The sequence below is a fragment of the Haliotis asinina genome, unplaced genomic scaffold (assembly GCF_037392515.1).
Source record: "Haliotis asinina isolate JCU_RB_2024 unplaced genomic scaffold, JCU_Hal_asi_v2 scaffold_137, whole genome shotgun sequence".
In the NCBI taxonomy this organism is placed as follows: Eukaryota; Metazoa; Mollusca; class Gastropoda; order Lepetellida; family Haliotidae; genus Haliotis; species Haliotis asinina.
The window spans coordinates 1-22,903 of record NW_027134001.1 but is presented as its reverse complement, the minus strand read 5'-3'; the positions used below and the strand labels follow the sequence as shown (position 1 = coordinate 22,903).

General features: G+C 44.9%; 36 non-coding genes across 36 annotated transcripts; all 36 read left to right on the top strand.

Annotated features, from left to right (window-relative positions):
- The first annotated feature begins 379 nt into the window (after nt 1-379).
- On the top strand, nt 380-543 carry LOC137271510 (U1 spliceosomal RNA). The gene has a single exon (XR_010956036.1). It is a non-coding gene; the product is annotated as a U1 spliceosomal RNA (small nuclear RNA).
- Nucleotides 544-1,014: 471 nt separating this feature from the next.
- Nucleotides 1,015-1,178, top strand: LOC137271509 (U1 spliceosomal RNA). Its single transcript, XR_010956035.1, has one exon. It is a non-coding gene; the product is annotated as a U1 spliceosomal RNA (small nuclear RNA).
- A 471-nt stretch (nt 1,179-1,649) lies between these two features.
- Nucleotides 1,650-1,813, top strand: LOC137271508 (U1 spliceosomal RNA). Its single transcript, XR_010956034.1, has one exon. It is a non-coding gene; the product is annotated as a U1 spliceosomal RNA (small nuclear RNA).
- Nucleotides 1,814-2,284: 471 nt separating this feature from the next.
- LOC137271507 (U1 spliceosomal RNA) lies at nt 2,285-2,448 on the top strand. The gene has a single exon (XR_010956033.1). It is a non-coding gene; the product is annotated as a U1 spliceosomal RNA (small nuclear RNA).
- A 471-nt stretch (nt 2,449-2,919) lies between these two features.
- LOC137271506 (U1 spliceosomal RNA) lies at nt 2,920-3,083 on the top strand. The gene has a single exon (XR_010956032.1). It is a non-coding gene; the product is annotated as a U1 spliceosomal RNA (small nuclear RNA).
- A 471-nt stretch (nt 3,084-3,554) lies between these two features.
- LOC137271505 (U1 spliceosomal RNA) lies at nt 3,555-3,718 on the top strand. Its single transcript, XR_010956031.1, has one exon. It is a non-coding gene; the product is annotated as a U1 spliceosomal RNA (small nuclear RNA).
- A 471-nt stretch (nt 3,719-4,189) lies between these two features.
- LOC137271512 (U1 spliceosomal RNA) lies at nt 4,190-4,353 on the top strand. Its single transcript, XR_010956038.1, has one exon. It is a non-coding gene; the product is annotated as a U1 spliceosomal RNA (small nuclear RNA).
- A 470-nt stretch (nt 4,354-4,823) lies between these two features.
- On the top strand, nt 4,824-4,987 carry LOC137271504 (U1 spliceosomal RNA). Its single transcript, XR_010956030.1, has one exon. It is a non-coding gene; the product is annotated as a U1 spliceosomal RNA (small nuclear RNA).
- Nucleotides 4,988-5,458: 471 nt separating this feature from the next.
- LOC137271503 (U1 spliceosomal RNA) lies at nt 5,459-5,622 on the top strand. The gene has a single exon (XR_010956029.1). It is a non-coding gene; the product is annotated as a U1 spliceosomal RNA (small nuclear RNA).
- Nucleotides 5,623-6,093: 471 nt separating this feature from the next.
- On the top strand, nt 6,094-6,257 carry LOC137271511 (U1 spliceosomal RNA). The gene has a single exon (XR_010956037.1). It is a non-coding gene; the product is annotated as a U1 spliceosomal RNA (small nuclear RNA).
- A 470-nt stretch (nt 6,258-6,727) lies between these two features.
- Nucleotides 6,728-6,891, top strand: LOC137271501 (U1 spliceosomal RNA). The gene has a single exon (XR_010956027.1). It is a non-coding gene; the product is annotated as a U1 spliceosomal RNA (small nuclear RNA).
- A 471-nt stretch (nt 6,892-7,362) lies between these two features.
- LOC137271500 (U1 spliceosomal RNA) lies at nt 7,363-7,526 on the top strand. Its single transcript, XR_010956026.1, has one exon. It is a non-coding gene; the product is annotated as a U1 spliceosomal RNA (small nuclear RNA).
- A 471-nt stretch (nt 7,527-7,997) lies between these two features.
- LOC137271499 (U1 spliceosomal RNA) lies at nt 7,998-8,161 on the top strand. The gene has a single exon (XR_010956025.1). It is a non-coding gene; the product is annotated as a U1 spliceosomal RNA (small nuclear RNA).
- Nucleotides 8,162-8,632: 471 nt separating this feature from the next.
- LOC137271498 (U1 spliceosomal RNA) lies at nt 8,633-8,796 on the top strand. The gene has a single exon (XR_010956024.1). It is a non-coding gene; the product is annotated as a U1 spliceosomal RNA (small nuclear RNA).
- A 471-nt stretch (nt 8,797-9,267) lies between these two features.
- On the top strand, nt 9,268-9,431 carry LOC137271496 (U1 spliceosomal RNA). Its single transcript, XR_010956023.1, has one exon. It is a non-coding gene; the product is annotated as a U1 spliceosomal RNA (small nuclear RNA).
- Nucleotides 9,432-9,902: 471 nt separating this feature from the next.
- On the top strand, nt 9,903-10,066 carry LOC137271495 (U1 spliceosomal RNA). Its single transcript, XR_010956022.1, has one exon. It is a non-coding gene; the product is annotated as a U1 spliceosomal RNA (small nuclear RNA).
- Nucleotides 10,067-10,537: 471 nt separating this feature from the next.
- LOC137271494 (U1 spliceosomal RNA) lies at nt 10,538-10,701 on the top strand. The gene has a single exon (XR_010956021.1). It is a non-coding gene; the product is annotated as a U1 spliceosomal RNA (small nuclear RNA).
- Nucleotides 10,702-11,172: 471 nt separating this feature from the next.
- LOC137271493 (U1 spliceosomal RNA) lies at nt 11,173-11,336 on the top strand. Its single transcript, XR_010956020.1, has one exon. It is a non-coding gene; the product is annotated as a U1 spliceosomal RNA (small nuclear RNA).
- Nucleotides 11,337-11,807: 471 nt separating this feature from the next.
- Nucleotides 11,808-11,971, top strand: LOC137271492 (U1 spliceosomal RNA). The gene has a single exon (XR_010956019.1). It is a non-coding gene; the product is annotated as a U1 spliceosomal RNA (small nuclear RNA).
- A 471-nt stretch (nt 11,972-12,442) lies between these two features.
- On the top strand, nt 12,443-12,606 carry LOC137271491 (U1 spliceosomal RNA). Its single transcript, XR_010956018.1, has one exon. It is a non-coding gene; the product is annotated as a U1 spliceosomal RNA (small nuclear RNA).
- Nucleotides 12,607-13,077: 471 nt separating this feature from the next.
- Nucleotides 13,078-13,241, top strand: LOC137271489 (U1 spliceosomal RNA). Its single transcript, XR_010956016.1, has one exon. It is a non-coding gene; the product is annotated as a U1 spliceosomal RNA (small nuclear RNA).
- A 471-nt stretch (nt 13,242-13,712) lies between these two features.
- Nucleotides 13,713-13,876, top strand: LOC137271488 (U1 spliceosomal RNA). The gene has a single exon (XR_010956015.1). It is a non-coding gene; the product is annotated as a U1 spliceosomal RNA (small nuclear RNA).
- A 471-nt stretch (nt 13,877-14,347) lies between these two features.
- Nucleotides 14,348-14,511, top strand: LOC137271487 (U1 spliceosomal RNA). The gene has a single exon (XR_010956014.1). It is a non-coding gene; the product is annotated as a U1 spliceosomal RNA (small nuclear RNA).
- Nucleotides 14,512-14,982: 471 nt separating this feature from the next.
- Nucleotides 14,983-15,146, top strand: LOC137271486 (U1 spliceosomal RNA). Its single transcript, XR_010956013.1, has one exon. It is a non-coding gene; the product is annotated as a U1 spliceosomal RNA (small nuclear RNA).
- Nucleotides 15,147-15,617: 471 nt separating this feature from the next.
- Nucleotides 15,618-15,781, top strand: LOC137271515 (U1 spliceosomal RNA). The gene has a single exon (XR_010956040.1). It is a non-coding gene; the product is annotated as a U1 spliceosomal RNA (small nuclear RNA).
- Nucleotides 15,782-16,252: 471 nt separating this feature from the next.
- LOC137271485 (U1 spliceosomal RNA) lies at nt 16,253-16,416 on the top strand. The gene has a single exon (XR_010956012.1). It is a non-coding gene; the product is annotated as a U1 spliceosomal RNA (small nuclear RNA).
- A 471-nt stretch (nt 16,417-16,887) lies between these two features.
- On the top strand, nt 16,888-17,051 carry LOC137271484 (U1 spliceosomal RNA). The gene has a single exon (XR_010956011.1). It is a non-coding gene; the product is annotated as a U1 spliceosomal RNA (small nuclear RNA).
- A 471-nt stretch (nt 17,052-17,522) lies between these two features.
- Nucleotides 17,523-17,686, top strand: LOC137271483 (U1 spliceosomal RNA). The gene has a single exon (XR_010956010.1). It is a non-coding gene; the product is annotated as a U1 spliceosomal RNA (small nuclear RNA).
- A 471-nt stretch (nt 17,687-18,157) lies between these two features.
- LOC137271482 (U1 spliceosomal RNA) lies at nt 18,158-18,321 on the top strand. The gene has a single exon (XR_010956009.1). It is a non-coding gene; the product is annotated as a U1 spliceosomal RNA (small nuclear RNA).
- A 471-nt stretch (nt 18,322-18,792) lies between these two features.
- Nucleotides 18,793-18,956, top strand: LOC137271481 (U1 spliceosomal RNA). The gene has a single exon (XR_010956008.1). It is a non-coding gene; the product is annotated as a U1 spliceosomal RNA (small nuclear RNA).
- Nucleotides 18,957-19,427: 471 nt separating this feature from the next.
- LOC137271480 (U1 spliceosomal RNA) lies at nt 19,428-19,591 on the top strand. Its single transcript, XR_010956007.1, has one exon. It is a non-coding gene; the product is annotated as a U1 spliceosomal RNA (small nuclear RNA).
- A 471-nt stretch (nt 19,592-20,062) lies between these two features.
- On the top strand, nt 20,063-20,226 carry LOC137271516 (U1 spliceosomal RNA). The gene has a single exon (XR_010956041.1). It is a non-coding gene; the product is annotated as a U1 spliceosomal RNA (small nuclear RNA).
- Nucleotides 20,227-20,697: 471 nt separating this feature from the next.
- Nucleotides 20,698-20,861, top strand: LOC137271514 (U1 spliceosomal RNA). The gene has a single exon (XR_010956039.1). It is a non-coding gene; the product is annotated as a U1 spliceosomal RNA (small nuclear RNA).
- A 471-nt stretch (nt 20,862-21,332) lies between these two features.
- LOC137271502 (U1 spliceosomal RNA) lies at nt 21,333-21,496 on the top strand. The gene has a single exon (XR_010956028.1). It is a non-coding gene; the product is annotated as a U1 spliceosomal RNA (small nuclear RNA).
- Nucleotides 21,497-21,967: 471 nt separating this feature from the next.
- Nucleotides 21,968-22,131, top strand: LOC137271490 (U1 spliceosomal RNA). Its single transcript, XR_010956017.1, has one exon. It is a non-coding gene; the product is annotated as a U1 spliceosomal RNA (small nuclear RNA).
- A 471-nt stretch (nt 22,132-22,602) lies between these two features.
- LOC137271479 (U1 spliceosomal RNA) lies at nt 22,603-22,766 on the top strand. Its single transcript, XR_010956006.1, has one exon. It is a non-coding gene; the product is annotated as a U1 spliceosomal RNA (small nuclear RNA).
- Nucleotides 22,767-22,903: the final 137 nt, after the last annotated feature.

Genomic DNA, 22,903 nt, shown 5'->3' with positions numbered 1-22,903 from the left:
AAACTATGTGTTTTTAATGCGCATGTGTTAATCTGTTTGCTGTGGCAAAAGTATATGTTTAAAGCAAGTCTGAGTTTGATGTATTTCAGATGGGATCGCTTTGTCAGCCAGTTGTTGTGTTTGGACTGTCAAGTTGTCTCCCCTGCGTCCCGGATCAGAGATGCACGTGCATGCAGTCTAAATGGAAATAAATCCGTCTGTGTGTGTTTTTATCTATCAGTAATTTTTTCACAAAGTGAAGGTACTAATGGACTGTTCTGTACAATAAACTGTACGAACAATTAACCTGCCATGAAATATATGTGAAGCGTTGATGATGTGACACCTGAATAGGGCAACGCCAGGGTGATGTAAGTGAAAACTGGAACCTGTCCCAAGCATACTTACCTGGCACAGGCTTTACAGTGATCCGCAAGGCTGTGGGCCCGGGGCGAGACCTTTCCATTGCACCTCGGTTTGGTTGACCCCTGCGATCGTCCCAAATGTGGACGACTCGGGTGCGCAATTTATAAGTGTGGGGGACTGCGTTCGCGCTCTCCCCTTGAAAATCAACCCCAAAAATAGATATTTTCAGTTGACACTTCCCCCACTTCCAAATCACTTGAAGATGATTGTTTTCCCGTGTGTGTATGTGCAAACTATGTGTTTTTAATGCGCATGTGTTAATCTGTTTGCTGTGGCAAAAGTATATGTTTAAAGCAAGTCTGAGTTTGATGTATTTCAGATGGGATCGCTTTGTCAGCCAGTTGTTGTGTTTGGACTGTCAAGTTGTCTCCCCTGCGTCCCGGATCAGAGATGCACGTGCATGCAGTCTAAATGGAAATAAATCCGTCTGTGTGTGTTTTTATCTATCAGTAATTTTTTCACAAAGTGAAGGTACTAATGGACTGTTCTGTACAATAAACTGTACGAACAATTAACCTGCCATGAAATATATGTGAAGCGTTGATGATGTGACACCTGAATAGGGCAACGCCAGGGTGATGTAAGTGAAAACTGGAACCTGTCCCAAGCATACTTACCTGGCACAGGCTTTACAGTGATCCGCAAGGCTGTGGGCCCGGGGCGAGACCTTTCCATTGCACCTCGGTTTGGTTGACCCCTGCGATCGTCCCAAATGTGGACGACTCGGGTGCGCAATTTATAAGTGTGGGGGACTGCGTTCGCGCTCTCCCCTTGAAAATCAACCCCAAAAATAGATATTTTCAGTTGACACTTCCCCCACTTCCAAATCACTTGAAGATGATTGTTTTCCCGTGTGTGTATGTGCAAACTATGTGTTTTTAATGCGCATGTGTTAATCTGTTTGCTGTGGCAAAAGTATATGTTTAAAGCAAGTCTGAGTTTGATGTATTTCAGATGGGATCGCTTTGTCAGCCAGTTGTTGTGTTTGGACTGTCAAGTTGTCTCCCCTGCGTCCCGGATCAGAGATGCACGTGCATGCAGTCTAAATGGAAATAAATCCGTCTGTGTGTGTTTTTATCTATCAGTAATTTTTTCACAAAGTGAAGGTACTAATGGACTGTTCTGTACAATAAACTGTACGAACAATTAACCTGCCATGAAATATATGTGAAGCGTTGATGATGTGACACCTGAATAGGGCAACGCCAGGGTGATGTAAGTGAAAACTGGAACCTGTCCCAAGCATACTTACCTGGCACAGGCTTTACAGTGATCCGCAAGGCTGTGGGCCCGGGGCGAGACCTTTCCATTGCACCTCGGTTTGGTTGACCCCTGCGATCGTCCCAAATGTGGACGACTCGGGTGCGCAATTTATAAGTGTGGGGGACTGCGTTCGCGCTCTCCCCTTGAAAATCAACCCCAAAAATAGATATTTTCAGTTGACACTTCCCCCACTTCCAAATCACTTGAAGATGATTGTTTTCCCGTGTGTGTATGTGCAAACTATGTGTTTTTAATGCGCATGTGTTAATCTGTTTGCTGTGGCAAAAGTATATGTTTAAAGCAAGTCTGAGTTTGATGTATTTCAGATGGGATCGCTTTGTCAGCCAGTTGTTGTGTTTGGACTGTCAAGTTGTCTCCCCTGCGTCCCGGATCAGAGATGCACGTGCATGCAGTCTAAATGGAAATAAATCCGTCTGTGTGTGTTTTTATCTATCAGTAATTTTTTCACAAAGTGAAGGTACTAATGGACTGTTCTGTACAATAAACTGTACGAACAATTAACCTGCCATGAAATATATGTGAAGCGTTGATGATGTGACACCTGAATAGGGCAACGCCAGGGTGATGTAAGTGAAAACTGGAACCTGTCCCAAGCATACTTACCTGGCACAGGCTTTACAGTGATCCGCAAGGCTGTGGGCCCGGGGCGAGACCTTTCCATTGCACCTCGGTTTGGTTGACCCCTGCGATCGTCCCAAATGTGGACGACTCGGGTGCGCAATTTATAAGTGTGGGGGACTGCGTTCGCGCTCTCCCCTTGAAAATCAACCCCAAAAATAGATATTTTCAGTTGACACTTCCCCCACTTCCAAATCACTTGAAGATGATTGTTTTCCCGTGTGTGTATGTGCAAACTATGTGTTTTTAATGCGCATGTGTTAATCTGTTTGCTGTGGCAAAAGTATATGTTTAAAGCAAGTCTGAGTTTGATGTATTTCAGATGGGATCGCTTTGTCAGCCAGTTGTTGTGTTTGGACTGTCAAGTTGTCTCCCCTGCGTCCCGGATCAGAGATGCACGTGCATGCAGTCTAAATGGAAATAAATCCGTCTGTGTGTGTTTTTATCTATCAGTAATTTTTTCACAAAGTGAAGGTACTAATGGACTGTTCTGTACAATAAACTGTACGAACAATTAACCTGCCATGAAATATATGTGAAGCGTTGATGATGTGACACCTGAATAGGGCAACGCCAGGGTGATGTAAGTGAAAACTGGAACCTGTCCCAAGCATACTTACCTGGCACAGGCTTTACAGTGATCCGCAAGGCTGTGGGCCCGGGGCGAGACCTTTCCATTGCACCTCGGTTTGGTTGACCCCTGCGATCGTCCCAAATGTGGACGACTCGGGTGCGCAATTTATAAGTGTGGGGGACTGCGTTCGCGCTCTCCCCTTGAAAATCAACCCCAAAAATAGATATTTTCAGTTGACACTTCCCCCACTTCCAAATCACTTGAAGATGATTGTTTTCCCGTGTGTGTATGTGCAAACTATGTGTTTTTAATGCGCATGTGTTAATCTGTTTGCTGTGGCAAAAGTATATGTTTAAAGCAAGTCTGAGTTTGATGTATTTCAGATGGGATCGCTTTGTCAGCCAGTTGTTGTGTTTGGACTGTCAAGTTGTCTCCCCTGCGTCCCGGATCAGAGATGCACGTGCATGCAGTCTAAATGGAAATAAATCCGTCTGTGTGTGTTTTTATCTATCAGTAATTTTTTCACAAAGTGAAGGTACTAATGGACTGTTCTGTACAATAAACTGTACGAACAATTAACCTGCCATGAAATATATGTGAAGCGTTGATGATGTGACACCTGAATAGGGCAACGCCAGGGTGATGTAAGTGAAAACTGGAACCTGTCCCAAGCATACTTACCTGGCACAGGCTTTACAGTGATCCGCAAGGCTGTGGGCCCGGGGCGAGACCTTTCCATTGCACCTCGGTTTGGTTGACCCCTGCGATCGTCCCAAATGTGGACGACTCGGGTGCGCAATTTATAAGTGTGGGGGACTGCGTTCGCGCTCTCCCCTTGAAAATCAACCCCAAAAATAGATATTTTCAGTTGACACTTCCCCCACTTCCAAATCACTTGAAGATGATTGTTTTCCCGTGTGTGTATGTGCAAACTATGTGTTTTTAATGCGCATGTGTTAATCTGTTTGCTGTGGCAAAAGTATATGTTTAAAGCAAGTCTGAGTTTGATGTATTTCAGATGGGATCGCTTTGTCAGCCAGTTGTTGTGTTTGGACTGTCAAGTTGTCTCCCCTGCGTCCCGGATCAGAGATGCACGTGCATGCAGTCTAAATGGAAATAAATCCGTCTGTGTGTGTTTTTATCTATCAGTAATTTTTTCACAAAGTGAAGGTACTAATGGACTGTTCTGTACAATAAACTGTACGAACAATTAACCTGCCATGAAATATATGTGAAGCGTTGATGATGTGACACCTGAATAGGGCAACGCCAGGGTGATGTAAGTGAAAACTGGAACCTGTCCCAAGCATACTTACCTGGCACAGGCTTTACAGTGATCCGCAAGGCTGTGGGCCCGGGGCGAGACCTTTCCATTGCACCTCGGTTTGGTTGACCCCTGCGATCGTCCCAAATGTGGACGACTCGGGTGCGCAATTTATAAGTGTGGGGGACTGCGTTCGCGCTCTCCCTTGAAAATCAACCCCAAAAATAGATATTTTCAGTTGACACTTCCCCCACTTCCAAATCACTTGAAGATGATTGTTTTCCCGTGTGTGTATGTGCAAACTATGTGTTTTTAATGCGCATGTGTTAATCTGTTTGCTGTGGCAAAAGTATATGTTTAAAGCAAGTCTGAGTTTGATGTATTTCAGATGGGATCGCTTTGTCAGCCAGTTGTTGTGTTTGGACTGTCAAGTTGTCTCCCCTGCGTCCCGGATCAGAGATGCACGTGCATGCAGTCTAAATGGAAATAAATCCGTCTGTGTGTGTTTTTATCTATCAGTAATTTTTTCACAAAGTGAAGGTACTAATGGACTGTTCTGTACAATAAACTGTACGAACAATTAACCTGCCATGAAATATATGTGAAGCGTTGATGATGTGACACCTGAATAGGGCAACGCCAGGGTGATGTAAGTGAAAACTGGAACCTGTCCCAAGCATACTTACCTGGCACAGGCTTTACAGTGATCCGCAAGGCTGTGGGCCCGGGGCGAGACCTTTCCATTGCACCTCGGTTTGGTTGACCCCTGCGATCGTCCCAAATGTGGACGACTCGGGTGCGCAATTTATAAGTGTGGGGGACTGCGTTCGCGCTCTCCCCTTGAAAATCAACCCCAAAAATAGATATTTTCAGTTGACACTTCCCCCACTTCCAAATCACTTGAAGATGATTGTTTTCCCGTGTGTGTATGTGCAAACTATGTGTTTTTAATGCGCATGTGTTAATCTGTTTGCTGTGGCAAAAGTATATGTTTAAAGCAAGTCTGAGTTTGATGTATTTCAGATGGGATCGCTTTGTCAGCCAGTTGTTGTGTTTGGACTGTCAAGTTGTCTCCCCTGCGTCCCGGATCAGAGATGCACGTGCATGCAGTCTAAATGGAAATAAATCCGTCTGTGTGTGTTTTTATCTATCAGTAATTTTTTCACAAAGTGAAGGTACTAATGGACTGTTCTGTACAATAAACTGTACGAACAATTAACCTGCCATGAAATATATGTGAAGCGTTGATGATGTGACACCTGAATAGGGCAACGCCAGGGTGATGTAAGTGAAAACTGGAACCTGTCCCAAGCATACTTACCTGGCACAGGCTTTACAGTGATCCGCAAGGCTGTGGGCCCGGGGCGAGACCTTTCCATTGCACCTCGGTTTGGTTGACCCCTGCGATCGTCCCAAATGTGGACGACTCGGGTGCGCAATTTATAAGTGTGGGGGACTGCGTTCGCGCTCTCCCCTTGAAAATCAACCCCAAAAATAGATATTTTCAGTTGACACTTCCCCCACTTCCAAATCACTTGAAGATGATTGTTTTCCCGTGTGTGTATGTGCAAACTATGTGTTTTTAATGCGCATGTGTTAATCTGTTTGCTGTGGCAAAAGTATATGTTTAAAGCAAGTCTGAGTTTGATGTATTTCAGATGGGATCGCTTTGTCAGCCAGTTGTTGTGTTTGGACTGTCAAGTTGTCTCCCCTGCGTCCCGGATCAGAGATGCACGTGCATGCAGTCTAAATGGAAATAAATCCGTCTGTGTGTGTTTTTATCTATCAGTAATTTTTTCACAAAGTGAAGGTACTAATGGACTGTTCTGTACAATAAACTGTACGAACAATTAACCTGCCATGAAATATATGTGAAGCGTTGATGATGTGACACCTGAATAGGGCAACGCCAGGGTGATGTAAGTGAAAACTGGAACCTGTCCCAAGCATACTTACCTGGCACAGGCTTTACAGTGATCCGCAAGGCTGTGGGCCCGGGGCGAGACCTTTCCATTGCACCTCGGTTTGGTTGACCCCTGCGATCGTCCCAAATGTGGACGACTCGGGTGCGCAATTTATAAGTGTGGGGGACTGCGTTCGCGCTCTCCCTTGAAAATCAACCCCAAAAATAGATATTTTCAGTTGACACTTCCCCCACTTCCAAATCACTTGAAGATGATTGTTTTCCCGTGTGTGTATGTGCAAACTATGTGTTTTTAATGCGCATGTGTTAATCTGTTTGCTGTGGCAAAAGTATATGTTTAAAGCAAGTCTGAGTTTGATGTATTTCAGATGGGATCGCTTTGTCAGCCAGTTGTTGTGTTTGGACTGTCAAGTTGTCTCCCCTGCGTCCCGGATCAGAGATGCACGTGCATGCAGTCTAAATGGAAATAAATCCGTCTGTGTGTGTTTTTATCTATCAGTAATTTTTTCACAAAGTGAAGGTACTAATGGACTGTTCTGTACAATAAACTGTACGAACAATTAACCTGCCATGAAATATATGTGAAGCGTTGATGATGTGACACCTGAATAGGGCAACGCCAGGGTGATGTAAGTGAAAACTGGAACCTGTCCCAAGCATACTTACCTGGCACAGGCTTTACAGTGATCCGCAAGGCTGTGGGCCCGGGGCGAGACCTTTCCATTGCACCTCGGTTTGGTTGACCCCTGCGATCGTCCCAAATGTGGACGACTCGGGTGCGCAATTTATAAGTGTGGGGGACTGCGTTCGCGCTCTCCCCTTGAAAATCAACCCCAAAAATAGATATTTTCAGTTGACACTTCCCCCACTTCCAAATCACTTGAAGATGATTGTTTTCCCGTGTGTGTATGTGCAAACTATGTGTTTTTAATGCGCATGTGTTAATCTGTTTGCTGTGGCAAAAGTATATGTTTAAAGCAAGTCTGAGTTTGATGTATTTCAGATGGGATCGCTTTGTCAGCCAGTTGTTGTGTTTGGACTGTCAAGTTGTCTCCCCTGCGTCCCGGATCAGAGATGCACGTGCATGCAGTCTAAATGGAAATAAATCCGTCTGTGTGTGTTTTTATCTATCAGTAATTTTTTCACAAAGTGAAGGTACTAATGGACTGTTCTGTACAATAAACTGTACGAACAATTAACCTGCCATGAAATATATGTGAAGCGTTGATGATGTGACACCTGAATAGGGCAACGCCAGGGTGATGTAAGTGAAAACTGGAACCTGTCCCAAGCATACTTACCTGGCACAGGCTTTACAGTGATCCGCAAGGCTGTGGGCCCGGGGCGAGACCTTTCCATTGCACCTCGGTTTGGTTGACCCCTGCGATCGTCCCAAATGTGGACGACTCGGGTGCGCAATTTATAAGTGTGGGGGACTGCGTTCGCGCTCTCCCCTTGAAAATCAACCCCAAAAATAGATATTTTCAGTTGACACTTCCCCCACTTCCAAATCACTTGAAGATGATTGTTTTCCCGTGTGTGTATGTGCAAACTATGTGTTTTTAATGCGCATGTGTTAATCTGTTTGCTGTGGCAAAAGTATATGTTTAAAGCAAGTCTGAGTTTGATGTATTTCAGATGGGATCGCTTTGTCAGCCAGTTGTTGTGTTTGGACTGTCAAGTTGTCTCCCCTGCGTCCCGGATCAGAGATGCACGTGCATGCAGTCTAAATGGAAATAAATCCGTCTGTGTGTGTTTTTATCTATCAGTAATTTTTTCACAAAGTGAAGGTACTAATGGACTGTTCTGTACAATAAACTGTACGAACAATTAACCTGCCATGAAATATATGTGAAGCGTTGATGATGTGACACCTGAATAGGGCAACGCCAGGGTGATGTAAGTGAAAACTGGAACCTGTCCCAAGCATACTTACCTGGCACAGGCTTTACAGTGATCCGCAAGGCTGTGGGCCCGGGGCGAGACCTTTCCATTGCACCTCGGTTTGGTTGACCCCTGCGATCGTCCCAAATGTGGACGACTCGGGTGCGCAATTTATAAGTGTGGGGGACTGCGTTCGCGCTCTCCCCTTGAAAATCAACCCCAAAAATAGATATTTTCAGTTGACACTTCCCCCACTTCCAAATCACTTGAAGATGATTGTTTTCCCGTGTGTGTATGTGCAAACTATGTGTTTTTAATGCGCATGTGTTAATCTGTTTGCTGTGGCAAAAGTATATGTTTAAAGCAAGTCTGAGTTTGATGTATTTCAGATGGGATCGCTTTGTCAGCCAGTTGTTGTGTTTGGACTGTCAAGTTGTCTCCCCTGCGTCCCGGATCAGAGATGCACGTGCATGCAGTCTAAATGGAAATAAATCCGTCTGTGTGTGTTTTTATCTATCAGTAATTTTTTCACAAAGTGAAGGTACTAATGGACTGTTCTGTACAATAAACTGTACGAACAATTAACCTGCCATGAAATATATGTGAAGCGTTGATGATGTGACACCTGAATAGGGCAACGCCAGGGTGATGTAAGTGAAAACTGGAACCTGTCCCAAGCATACTTACCTGGCACAGGCTTTACAGTGATCCGCAAGGCTGTGGGCCCGGGGCGAGACCTTTCCATTGCACCTCGGTTTGGTTGACCCCTGCGATCGTCCCAAATGTGGACGACTCGGGTGCGCAATTTATAAGTGTGGGGGACTGCGTTCGCGCTCTCCCCTTGAAAATCAACCCCAAAAATAGATATTTTCAGTTGACACTTCCCCCACTTCCAAATCACTTGAAGATGATTGTTTTCCCGTGTGTGTATGTGCAAACTATGTGTTTTTAATGCGCATGTGTTAATCTGTTTGCTGTGGCAAAAGTATATGTTTAAAGCAAGTCTGAGTTTGATGTATTTCAGATGGGATCGCTTTGTCAGCCAGTTGTTGTGTTTGGACTGTCAAGTTGTCTCCCCTGCGTCCCGGATCAGAGATGCACGTGCATGCAGTCTAAATGGAAATAAATCCGTCTGTGTGTGTTTTTATCTATCAGTAATTTTTTCACAAAGTGAAGGTACTAATGGACTGTTCTGTACAATAAACTGTACGAACAATTAACCTGCCATGAAATATATGTGAAGCGTTGATGATGTGACACCTGAATAGGGCAACGCCAGGGTGATGTAAGTGAAAACTGGAACCTGTCCCAAGCATACTTACCTGGCACAGGCTTTACAGTGATCCGCAAGGCTGTGGGCCCGGGGCGAGACCTTTCCATTGCACCTCGGTTTGGTTGACCCCTGCGATCGTCCCAAATGTGGACGACTCGGGTGCGCAATTTATAAGTGTGGGGGACTGCGTTCGCGCTCTCCCCTTGAAAATCAACCCCAAAAATAGATATTTTCAGTTGACACTTCCCCCACTTCCAAATCACTTGAAGATGATTGTTTTCCCGTGTGTGTATGTGCAAACTATGTGTTTTTAATGCGCATGTGTTAATCTGTTTGCTGTGGCAAAAGTATATGTTTAAAGCAAGTCTGAGTTTGATGTATTTCAGATGGGATCGCTTTGTCAGCCAGTTGTTGTGTTTGGACTGTCAAGTTGTCTCCCCTGCGTCCCGGATCAGAGATGCACGTGCATGCAGTCTAAATGGAAATAAATCCGTCTGTGTGTGTTTTTATCTATCAGTAATTTTTTCACAAAGTGAAGGTACTAATGGACTGTTCTGTACAATAAACTGTACGAACAATTAACCTGCCATGAAATATATGTGAAGCGTTGATGATGTGACACCTGAATAGGGCAACGCCAGGGTGATGTAAGTGAAAACTGGAACCTGTCCCAAGCATACTTACCTGGCACAGGCTTTACAGTGATCCGCAAGGCTGTGGGCCCGGGGCGAGACCTTTCCATTGCACCTCGGTTTGGTTGACCCCTGCGATCGTCCCAAATGTGGACGACTCGGGTGCGCAATTTATAAGTGTGGGGGACTGCGTTCGCGCTCTCCCCTTGAAAATCAACCCCAAAAATAGATATTTTCAGTTGACACTTCCCCCACTTCCAAATCACTTGAAGATGATTGTTTTCCCGTGTGTGTATGTGCAAACTATGTGTTTTTAATGCGCATGTGTTAATCTGTTTGCTGTGGCAAAAGTATATGTTTAAAGCAAGTCTGAGTTTGATGTATTTCAGATGGGATCGCTTTGTCAGCCAGTTGTTGTGTTTGGACTGTCAAGTTGTCTCCCCTGCGTCCCGGATCAGAGATGCACGTGCATGCAGTCTAAATGGAAATAAATCCGTCTGTGTGTGTTTTTATCTATCAGTAATTTTTTCACAAAGTGAAGGTACTAATGGACTGTTCTGTACAATAAACTGTACGAACAATTAACCTGCCATGAAATATATGTGAAGCGTTGATGATGTGACACCTGAATAGGGCAACGCCAGGGTGATGTAAGTGAAAACTGGAACCTGTCCCAAGCATACTTACCTGGCACAGGCTTTACAGTGATCCGCAAGGCTGTGGGCCCGGGGCGAGACCTTTCCATTGCACCTCGGTTTGGTTGACCCCTGCGATCGTCCCAAATGTGGACGACTCGGGTGCGCAATTTATAAGTGTGGGGGACTGCGTTCGCGCTCTCCCCTTGAAAATCAACCCCAAAAATAGATATTTTCAGTTGACACTTCCCCCACTTCCAAATCACTTGAAGATGATTGTTTTCCCGTGTGTGTATGTGCAAACTATGTGTTTTTAATGCGCATGTGTTAATCTGTTTGCTGTGGCAAAAGTATATGTTTAAAGCAAGTCTGAGTTTGATGTATTTCAGATGGGATCGCTTTGTCAGCCAGTTGTTGTGTTTGGACTGTCAAGTTGTCTCCCCTGCGTCCCGGATCAGAGATGCACGTGCATGCAGTCTAAATGGAAATAAATCCGTCTGTGTGTGTTTTTATCTATCAGTAATTTTTTCACAAAGTGAAGGTACTAATGGACTGTTCTGTACAATAAACTGTACGAACAATTAACCTGCCATGAAATATATGTGAAGCGTTGATGATGTGACACCTGAATAGGGCAACGCCAGGGTGATGTAAGTGAAAACTGGAACCTGTCCCAAGCATACTTACCTGGCACAGGCTTTACAGTGATCCGCAAGGCTGTGGGCCCGGGGCGAGACCTTTCCATTGCACCTCGGTTTGGTTGACCCCTGCGATCGTCCCAAATGTGGACGACTCGGGTGCGCAATTTATAAGTGTGGGGGACTGCGTTCGCGCTCTCCCCTTGAAAATCAACCCCAAAAATAGATATTTTCAGTTGACACTTCCCCCACTTCCAAATCACTTGAAGATGATTGTTTTCCCGTGTGTGTATGTGCAAACTATGTGTTTTTAATGCGCATGTGTTAATCTGTTTGCTGTGGCAAAAGTATATGTTTAAAGCAAGTCTGAGTTTGATGTATTTCAGATGGGATCGCTTTGTCAGCCAGTTGTTGTGTTTGGACTGTCAAGTTGTCTCCCCTGCGTCCCGGATCAGAGATGCACGTGCATGCAGTCTAAATGGAAATAAATCCGTCTGTGTGTGTTTTTATCTATCAGTAATTTTTTCACAAAGTGAAGGTACTAATGGACTGTTCTGTACAATAAACTGTACGAACAATTAACCTGCCATGAAATATATGTGAAGCGTTGATGATGTGACACCTGAATAGGGCAACGCCAGGGTGATGTAAGTGAAAACTGGAACCTGTCCCAAGCATACTTACCTGGCACAGGCTTTACAGTGATCCGCAAGGCTGTGGGCCCGGGGCGAGACCTTTCCATTGCACCTCGGTTTGGTTGACCCCTGCGATCGTCCCAAATGTGGACGACTCGGGTGCGCAATTTATAAGTGTGGGGGACTGCGTTCGCGCTCTCCCCTTGAAAATCAACCCCAAAAATAGATATTTTCAGTTGACACTTCCCCCACTTCCAAATCACTTGAAGATGATTGTTTTCCCGTGTGTGTATGTGCAAACTATGTGTTTTTAATGCGCATGTGTTAATCTGTTTGCTGTGGCAAAAGTATATGTTTAAAGCAAGTCTGAGTTTGATGTATTTCAGATGGGATCGCTTTGTCAGCCAGTTGTTGTGTTTGGACTGTCAAGTTGTCTCCCCTGCGTCCCGGATCAGAGATGCACGTGCATGCAGTCTAAATGGAAATAAATCCGTCTGTGTGTGTTTTTATCTATCAGTAATTTTTTCACAAAGTGAAGGTACTAATGGACTGTTCTGTACAATAAACTGTACGAACAATTAACCTGCCATGAAATATATGTGAAGCGTTGATGATGTGACACCTGAATAGGGCAACGCCAGGGTGATGTAAGTGAAAACTGGAACCTGTCCCAAGCATACTTACCTGGCACAGGCTTTACAGTGATCCGCAAGGCTGTGGGCCCGGGGCGAGACCTTTCCATTGCACCTCGGTTTGGTTGACCCCTGCGATCGTCCCAAATGTGGACGACTCGGGTGCGCAATTTATAAGTGTGGGGGACTGCGTTCGCGCTCTCCCCTTGAAAATCAACCCCAAAAATAGATATTTTCAGTTGACACTTCCCCCACTTCCAAATCACTTGAAGATGATTGTTTTCCCGTGTGTGTATGTGCAAACTATGTGTTTTTAATGCGCATGTGTTAATCTGTTTGCTGTGGCAAAAGTATATGTTTAAAGCAAGTCTGAGTTTGATGTATTTCAGATGGGATCGCTTTGTCAGCCAGTTGTTGTGTTTGGACTGTCAAGTTGTCTCCCCTGCGTCCCGGATCAGAGATGCACGTGCATGCAGTCTAAATGGAAATAAATCCGTCTGTGTGTGTTTTTATCTATCAGTAATTTTTTCACAAAGTGAAGGTACTAATGGACTGTTCTGTACAATAAACTGTACGAACAATTAACCTGCCATGAAATATATGTGAAGCGTTGATGATGTGACACCTGAATAGGGCAACGCCAGGGTGATGTAAGTGAAAACTGGAACCTGTCCCAAGCATACTTACCTGGCACAGGCTTTACAGTGATCCGCAAGGCTGTGGGCCCGGGGCGAGACCTTTCCATTGCACCTCGGTTTGGTTGACCCCTGCGATCGTCCCAAATGTGGACGACTCGGGTGCGCAATTTATAAGTGTGGGGGACTGCGTTCGCGCTCTCCCCTTGAAAATCAACCCCAAAAATAGATATTTTCAGTTGACACTTCCCCCACTTCCAAATCACTTGAAGATGATTGTTTTCCCGTGTGTGTATGTGCAAACTATGTGTTTTTAATGCGCATGTGTTAATCTGTTTGCTGTGGCAAAAGTATATGTTTAAAGCAAGTCTGAGTTTGATGTATTTCAGATGGGATCGCTTTGTCAGCCAGTTGTTGTGTTTGGACTGTCAAGTTGTCTCCCCTGCGTCCCGGATCAGAGATGCACGTGCATGCAGTCTAAATGGAAATAAATCCGTCTGTGTGTGTTTTTATCTATCAGTAATTTTTTCACAAAGTGAAGGTACTAATGGACTGTTCTGTACAATAAACTGTACGAACAATTAACCTGCCATGAAATATATGTGAAGCGTTGATGATGTGACACCTGAATAGGGCAACGCCAGGGTGATGTAAGTGAAAACTGGAACCTGTCCCAAGCATACTTACCTGGCACAGGCTTTACAGTGATCCGCAAGGCTGTGGGCCCGGGGCGAGACCTTTCCATTGCACCTCGGTTTGGTTGACCCCTGCGATCGTCCCAAATGTGGACGACTCGGGTGCGCAATTTATAAGTGTGGGGGACTGCGTTCGCGCTCTCCCCTTGAAAATCAACCCCAAAAATAGATATTTTCAGTTGACACTTCCCCCACTTCCAAATCACTTGAAGATGATTGTTTTCCCGTGTGTGTATGTGCAAACTATGTGTTTTTAATGCGCATGTGTTAATCTGTTTGCTGTGGCAAAAGTATATGTTTAAAGCAAGTCTGAGTTTGATGTATTTCAGATGGGATCGCTTTGTCAGCCAGTTGTTGTGTTTGGACTGTCAAGTTGTCTCCCCTGCGTCCCGGATCAGAGATGCACGTGCATGCAGTCTAAATGGAAATAAATCCGTCTGTGTGTGTTTTTATCTATCAGTAATTTTTTCACAAAGTGAAGGTACTAATGGACTGTTCTGTACAATAAACTGTACGAACAATTAACCTGCCATGAAATATATGTGAAGCGTTGATGATGTGACACCTGAATAGGGCAACGCCAGGGTGATGTAAGTGAAAACTGGAACCTGTCCCAAGCATACTTACCTGGCACAGGCTTTACAGTGATCCGCAAGGCTGTGGGCCCGGGGCGAGACCTTTCCATTGCACCTCGGTTTGGTTGACCCCTGCGATCGTCCCAAATGTGGACGACTCGGGTGCGCAATTTATAAGTGTGGGGGACTGCGTTCGCGCTCTCCCCTTGAAAATCAACCCCAAAAATAGATATTTTCAGTTGACACTTCCCCCACTTCCAAATCACTTGAAGATGATTGTTTTCCCGTGTGTGTATGTGCAAACTATGTGTTTTTAATGCGCATGTGTTAATCTGTTTGCTGTGGCAAAAGTATATGTTTAAAGCAAGTCTGAGTTTGATGTATTTCAGATGGGATCGCTTTGTCAGCCAGTTGTTGTGTTTGGACTGTCAAGTTGTCTCCCCTGCGTCCCGGATCAGAGATGCACGTGCATGCAGTCTAAATGGAAATAAATCCGTCTGTGTGTGTTTTTATCTATCAGTAATTTTTTCACAAAGTGAAGGTACTAATGGACTGTTCTGTACAATAAACTGTACGAACAATTAACCTGCCATGAAATATATGTGAAGCGTTGATGATGTGACACCTGAATAGGGCAACGCCAGGGTGATGTAAGTGAAAACTGGAACCTGTCCCAAGCATACTTACCTGGCACAGGCTTTACAGTGATCCGCAAGGCTGTGGGCCCGGGGCGAGACCTTTCCATTGCACCTCGGTTTGGTTGACCCCTGCGATCGTCCCAAATGTGGACGACTCGGGTGCGCAATTTATAAGTGTGGGGGACTGCGTTCGCGCTCTCCCCTTGAAAATCAACCCCAAAAATAGATATTTTCAGTTGACACTTCCCCCACTTCCAAATCACTTGAAGATGATTGTTTTCCCGTGTGTGTATGTGCAAACTATGTGTTTTTAATGCGCATGTGTTAATCTGTTTGCTGTGGCAAAAGTATATGTTTAAAGCAAGTCTGAGTTTGATGTATTTCAGATGGGATCGCTTTGTCAGCCAGTTGTTGTGTTTGGACTGTCAAGTTGTCTCCCCTGCGTCCCGGATCAGAGATGCACGTGCATGCAGTCTAAATGGAAATAAATCCGTCTGTGTGTGTTTTTATCTATCAGTAATTTTTTCACAAAGTGAAGGTACTAATGGACTGTTCTGTACAATAAACTGTACGAACAATTAACCTGCCATGAAATATATGTGAAGCGTTGATGATGTGACACCTGAATAGGGCAACGCCAGGGTGATGTAAGTGAAAACTGGAACCTGTCCCAAGCATACTTACCTGGCACAGGCTTTACAGTGATCCGCAAGGCTGTGGGCCCGGGGCGAGACCTTTCCATTGCACCTCGGTTTGGTTGACCCCTGCGATCGTCCCAAATGTGGACGACTCGGGTGCGCAATTTATAAGTGTGGGGGACTGGGTTCGCGCTCTCCCCTTGAAAATCAACCCCAAAAATAGATATTTTCAGTTGACACTTCCCCCACTTCCAAATCACTTGAAGATGATTGTTTTCCCGTGTGTGTATGTGCAAACTATGTGTTTTTAATGCGCATGTGTTAATCTGTTTGCTGTGGCAAAAGTATATGTTTAAAGCAAGTCTGAGTTTGATGTATTTCAGATGGGATCGCTTTGTCAGCCAGTTGTTGTGTTTGGACTGTCAAGTTGTCTCCCCTGCGTCCCGGATCAGAGATGCACGTGCATGCAGTCTAAATGGAAATAAATCCGTCTGTGTGTGTTTTTATCTATCAGTAATTTTTTCACAAAGTGAAGGTACTAATGGACTGTTCTGTACAATAAACTGTACGAACAATTAACCTGCCATGAAATATATGTGAAGCGTTGATGATGTGACACCTGAATAGGGCAACGCCAGGGTGATGTAAGTGAAAACTGGAACCTGTCCCAAGCATACTTACCTGGCACAGGCTTTACAGTGATCCGCAAGGCTGTGGGCCCGGGGCGAGACCTTTCCATTGCACCTCGGTTTGGTTGACCCCTGCGATCGTCCCAAATGTGGACGACTCGGGTGCGCAATTTATAAGTGTGGGGGACTGCGTTCGCGCTCTCCCCTTGAAAATCAACCCCAAAAATAGATATTTTCAGTTGACACTTCCCCCACTTCCAAATCACTTGAAGATGATTGTTTTCCCGTGTGTGTATGTGCAAACTATGTGTTTTTAATGCGCATGTGTTAATCTGTTTGCTGTGGCAAAAGTATATGTTTAAAGCAAGTCTGAGTTTGATGTATTTCAGATGGGATCGCTTTGTCAGCCAGTTGTTGTGTTTGGACTGTCAAGTTGTCTCCCCTGCGTCCCGGATCAGAGATGCACGTGCATGCAGTCTAAATGGAAATAAATCCGTCTGTGTGTGTTTTTATCTATCAGTAATTTTTTCACAAAGTGAAGGTACTAATGGACTGTTCTGTACAATAAACTGTACGAACAATTAACCTGCCATGAAATATATGTGAAGCGTTGATGATGTGACACCTGAATAGGGCAACGCCAGGGTGATGTAAGTGAAAACTGGAACCTGTCCCAAGCATACTTACCTGGCACAGGCTTTACAGTGATCCGCAAGGCTGTGGGCCCGGGGCGAGACCTTTCCATTGCACCTCGGTTTGGTTGACCCCTGCGATCGTCCCAAATGTGGACGACTCGGGTGCGCAATTTATAAGTGTGGGGGACTGCGTTCGCGCTCTCCCCTTGAAAATCAACCCCAAAAATAGATATTTTCAGTTGACACTTCCCCCACTTCCAAATCACTTGAAGATGATTGTTTTCCCGTGTGTGTATGTGCAAACTATGTGTTTTTAATGCGCATGTGTTAATCTGTTTGCTGTGGCAAAAGTATATGTTTAAAGCAAGTCTGAGTTTGATGTATTTCAGATGGGATCGCTTTGTCAGCCAGTTGTTGTGTTTGGACTGTCAAGTTGTCTCCCCTGCGTCCCGGATCAGAGATGCACGTGCATGCAGTCTAAATGGAAATAAATCCGTCTGTGTGTGTTTTTATCTATCAGTAATTTTTTCACAAAGTGAAGGTACTAATGGACTGTTCTGTACAATAAACTGTACGAACAATTAACCTGCCATGAAATATATGTGAAGCGTTGATGATGTGACACCTGAATAGGGCAACGCCAGGGTGATGTAAGTGAAAACTGGAACCTGTCCCAAGCATACTTACCTGGCACAGGCTTTACAGTGATCCGCAAGGCTGTGGGCCCGGGGCGAGACCTTTCCATTGCACCTCGGTTTGGTTGACCCCTGCGATCGTCCCAAATGTGGACGACTCGGGTGCGCAATTTATAAGTGTGGGGGACTGCGTTCGCGCTCTCCCCTTGAAAATCAACCCCAAAAATAGATATTTTCAGTTGACACTTCCCCCACTTCCAAATCACTTGAAGATGATTGTTTTCCCGTGTGTGTATGTGCAAACTATGTGTTTTTAATGCGCATGTGTTAATCTGTTTGCTGTGGCAAAAGTATATGTTTAAAGCAAGTCTGAGTTTGATGTATTTCAGATGGGATCGCTTTGTCAGCCAGTTGTTGTGTTTGGACTGTCAAGTTGTCTCCCCTGCGTCCCGGATCAGAGATGCACGTGCATGCAGTCTAAATGGAAATAAATCCGTCTGTGTGTGTTTTTATCTATCAGTAATTTTTTCACAAAGTGAAGGTACTAATGGACTGTTCTGTACAATAAACTGTACGAACAATTAACCTGCCATGAAATATATGTGAAGCGTTGATGATGTGACACCTGAATAGGGCAACGCCAGGGTGATGTAAGTGAAAACTGGAACCTGTCCCAAGCATACTTACCTGGCACAGGCTTTACAGTGATCCGCAAGGCTGTGGGCCCGGGGCGAGACCTTTCCATTGCACCTCGGTTTGGTTGACCCCTGCGATCGTCCCAAATGTGGACGACTCGGGTGCGCAATTTATAAGTGTGGGGGACTGCGTTCGCGCTCTCCCCTTGAAAATCAACCCCAAAAATAGATATTTTCAGTTGACACTTCCCCCACTTCCAAATCACTTGAAGATGATTGTTTTCCCGTGTGTGTATGTGCAAACTATGTGTTTTTAATGCGCATGTGTTAATCTGTTTGCTGTGGCAAAAGTATATGTTTAAAGCAAGTCTGAGTTTGATGTATTTCAGATGGGATCGCTTTGTCAGCCAGTTGTTGTGTTTGGACTGTCAAGTTGTCTCCCCTGCGTCCCGGATCAGAGATGCACGTGCATGCAGTCTAAATGGAAATAAATCCGTCTGTGTGTGTTTTTATCTATCAGTAATTTTTTCACAAAGTGAAGGTACTAATGGACTGTTCTGTACAATAAACTGTACGAACAATTAACCTGCCATGAAATATATGTGAAGCGTTGATGATGTGACACCTGAATAGGGCAACGCCAGGGTGATGTAAGTGAAAACTGGAACCTGTCCCAAGCATACTTACCTGGCACAGGCTTTACAGTGATCCGCAAGGCTGTGGGCCCGGGGCGAGACCTTTCCATTGCACCTCGGTTTGGTTGACCCCTGCGATCGTCCCAAATGTGGACGACTCGGGTGCGCAATTTATAAGTGTGGGGGACTGCGTTCGCGCTCTCCCCTTGAAAATCAACCCCAAAAATAGATATTTTCAGTTGACACTTCCCCCACTTCCAAATCACTTGAAGATGATTGTTTTCCCGTGTGTGTATGTGCAAACTATGTGTTTTTAATGCGCATGTGTTAATCTGTTTGCTGTGGCAAAAGTATATGTTTAAAGCAAGTCTGAGTTTGATGTATTTCAGATGGGATCGCTTTGTCAGCCAGTTGTTGTGTTTGGACTGTCAAGTTGTCTCCCCTGCGTCCCGGATCAGAGATGCACGTGCATGCAGTCTAAATGGAAATAAATCCGTCTGTGTGTGTTTTTATCTATCAGTAATTTTTTCACAAAGTGAAGGTACTAATGGACTGTTCTGTACAATAAACTGTACGAACAATTAACCTGCCATGAAATATATGTGAAGCGTTGATGATGTGACACCTGAATAGGGCAACGCCAGGGTGATGTAAGTGAAAACTGGAACCTGTCCCAAGCATACTTACCTGGCACAGGCTTTACAGTGATCCGCAAGGCTGTGGGCCCGGGGCGAGACCTTTCCATTGCACCTCGGTTTGGTTGACCCCTGCGATCGTCCCAAATGTGGACGACTCGGGTGCGCAATTTATAAGTGTGGGGGACTGCGTTCGCGCTCTCCCCTTGAAAATCAACCCCAAAAATAGATATTTTCAGTTGACACTTCCCCCACTTCCAAATCACTTGAAGATGATTGTTTTCCCGTGTGTGTATGTGCAAACTATGTGTTTTTAATGCGCATGTGTTAATCTGTTTGCTGTGGCAAAAGTATATGTTTAAAGCAAGTCTGAGTTTGATGTATTTCAGATGGGATCGCTTTGTCAGCCAGTTGTTGTGTTTGGACTGTCAAGTTGTCTCCCCTGCGTCCCGGATCAGAGATGCACGTGCATGCAGTCTAAATGGAAATAAATCCGTCTGTGTGTGTTTTTATCTATCAGTAATTTTTTCACAAAGTGAAGGTACTAATGGACTGTTCTGTACAATAAACTGTACGAACAATTAACCTGCCATGAAATATATGTGAAGCGTTGATGATGTGACACCTGAATAGGGCAACGCCAGGGTGATGTAAGTGAAAACTGGAACCTGTCCCAAGCATACTTACCTGGCACAGGCTTTACAGTGATCCGCAAGGCTGTGGGCCCGGGGCGAGACCTTTCCATTGCACCTCGGTTTGGTTGACCCCTGCGATCGTCCCAAATGTGGACGACTCGGGTGCGCAATTTATAAGTGTGGGGGACTGCGTTCGCGCTCTCCCCTTGAAAATCAACCCCAAAAATAGATATTTTCAGTTGACACTTCCCCCACTTCCAAATCACTTGAAGATGATTGTTTTCCCGTGTGTGTATGTGCAAACTATGTGTTTTTAATGCGCATGTGTTAATCTGTTTGCTGTGGCAAAAGTATATGTTTAAAGCAAGTCTGAGTTTGATGTATTTCAGATGGGATCGCTTTGTCAGCCAGTTGTTGTGTTTGGACTGTCAAGTTGTCTCCCCTGCGTCCCGGATCAGAGATGCACGTGCATGCAGTCTAAATGGAAATAAATCCGTCTGTGTGTGTTTTTATCTATCAGTAATTTTTTCACAAAGTGAAGGTACTAATGGACTGTTCTGTACAATAAACTGTACGAACAATTAACCTGCCATGAAATATATGTGAAGCGTTGATGATGTGACACCTGAATAGGGCAACGCCAGGGTGATGTAAGTGAAAACTGGAACCTGTCCCAAGCATACTTACCTGGCACAGGCTTTACAGTGATCCGCAAGGCTGTGGGCCCGGGGCGAGACCTTTCCATTGCACCTCGGTTTGGTTGACCCCTGCGATCGTCCCAAATGTGGACGACTCGGGTGCGCAATTTATAAGTGTGGGGGACTGCGTTCGCGCTCTCCCCTTGAAAATCAACCCCAAAAATAGATATTTTCAGTTGACACTTCCCCCACTTCCAAATCACTTGAAGATGATTGTTTTCCCGTGTGTGTATGTGCAAACTATGTGTTTTTAATGCGCATGTGTTAATCTGTTTGCTGTGGCAAAAGTATATGTTTAAAGCAAGTCTGAGTTTGATGTATTTCAGATGGGATCGCTTTGTCAGCCAGTTGTTGTGTTTGGACTGTCAAGTTGTCTCCCCTGCGTCCCGGATCAGAGATGCACGTGCATGCAGTCTAAATGGAAATAAATCCGTCTGTGTGTGTTTTTATCTATCAGTAATTTTTTCACAAAGTGAAGGTACTAATGGACTGTTCTGTACAATAAACTGTACGAACAATTAACCTGCCATGAAATATATGTGAAGCGTTGATGATGTGACACCTGAATAGGGCAACGCCAGGGTGATGTAAGTGAAAACTGGAACCTGTCCCAAGCATACTTACCTGGCACAGGCTTTACAGTGATCCGCAAGGCTGTGGGCCCGGGGCGAGACCTTTCCATTGCACCTCGGTTTGGTTGACCCCTGCGATCGTCCCAAATGTGGACGACTCGGGTGCGCAATTTATAAGTGTGGGGGACTGCGTTCGCGCTCTCCCCTTGAAAATCAACCCCAAAAATAGATATTTTCAGTTGACACTTCCCCCACTTCCAAATCACTTGAAGATGATTGTTTTCCCGTGTGTGTATGTGCAAACTATGTGTTTTTAATGCGCATGTGTTAATCTGTTTGCTGTGGCAAAAGTATATGTTTAAAGCAAGTCTGAGTTTGATGTATTTCAGATGGGATCGCTTTGTCAGCCAGTTGTTGTGTTTGGACTGTCAAGTTGTCTCCCCTGCGTCCCGGATCAGAGATGCACGTGCATGCAGTCTAAATGGAAATAAATCCGTCTGTGTGTGTTTTTATCTATCAGTAATTTTTTCACAAAGTGAAGGTACTAATGGACTGTTCTGTACAATAAACTGTACGAACAATTAACCTGCCATGAAATATATGTGAAGCGTTGATGATGTGACACCTGAATAGGGCAACGCCAGGGTGATGTAAGTGAAAACTGGAACCTGTCCCAAGCATACTTACCTGGCACAGGCTTTACAGTGATCCGCAAGGCTGTGGGCCCGGGGCGAGACCTTTCCATTGCACCTCGGTTTGGTTGACCCCTGCGATCGTCCCAAATGTGGACGACTCGGGTGCGCAATTTATAAGTGTGGGGGACTGCGTTCGCGCTCTCCCCTTGAAAATCAACCCCAAAAATAGATATTTTCAGTTGACACTTCCCCCACTTCCAAATCACTTGAAGATGATTGTTTTCCCGTGTGTGTATGTGCAAACTATGTGTTTTTAATGCGCATGTGTTAATCTGTTTGCTGTGGCAAAAGTATATGTTTAAAGCAAGTCTGAGTTTGATGTATTTCAGATGGGATCGCTTTGTCAGCCAGTTGTTGTGTTTGGACTGTCAAGTTGTCTCCCCTGCGTCCCGGATCAGAGATGCACGTGCATGCAGTCTAAATGGAAATAAATCCGTCTGTGTGTGTTTTTATCTATCAGTAATTTTTTCACAAAGTGAAGGTACTAATGGACTGTTCTGTACAATAAACTGTACGAACAATTAACCTGCCATGAAATATATGTGAAGCGTTGATGATGTGACACCTGAATAGGGCAACGCCAGGGTGATGTAAGTGAAAACTGGAACCTGTCCCAAGCATACTTACCTGGCACAGGCTTTACAGTGATCCGCAAGGCTGTGGGCCCGGGGCGAGACCTTTCCATTGCACCTCGGTTTGGTTGACCCCTGCGATCGTCCCAAATGTGGACGACTCGGGTGCGCAATTTATAAGTGTGGGGGACTGCGTTCGCGCTCTCCCCTTGAAAATCAACCCCAAAAATAGATATTTTCAGTTGACACTTCCCCCACTTCCAAATCACTTGAAGATGATTGTTTTCCCGTGTGTGTATGTGCAAACTATGTGTTTTTAATGCGCATGTGTTAATCTGTTTGCTGTGG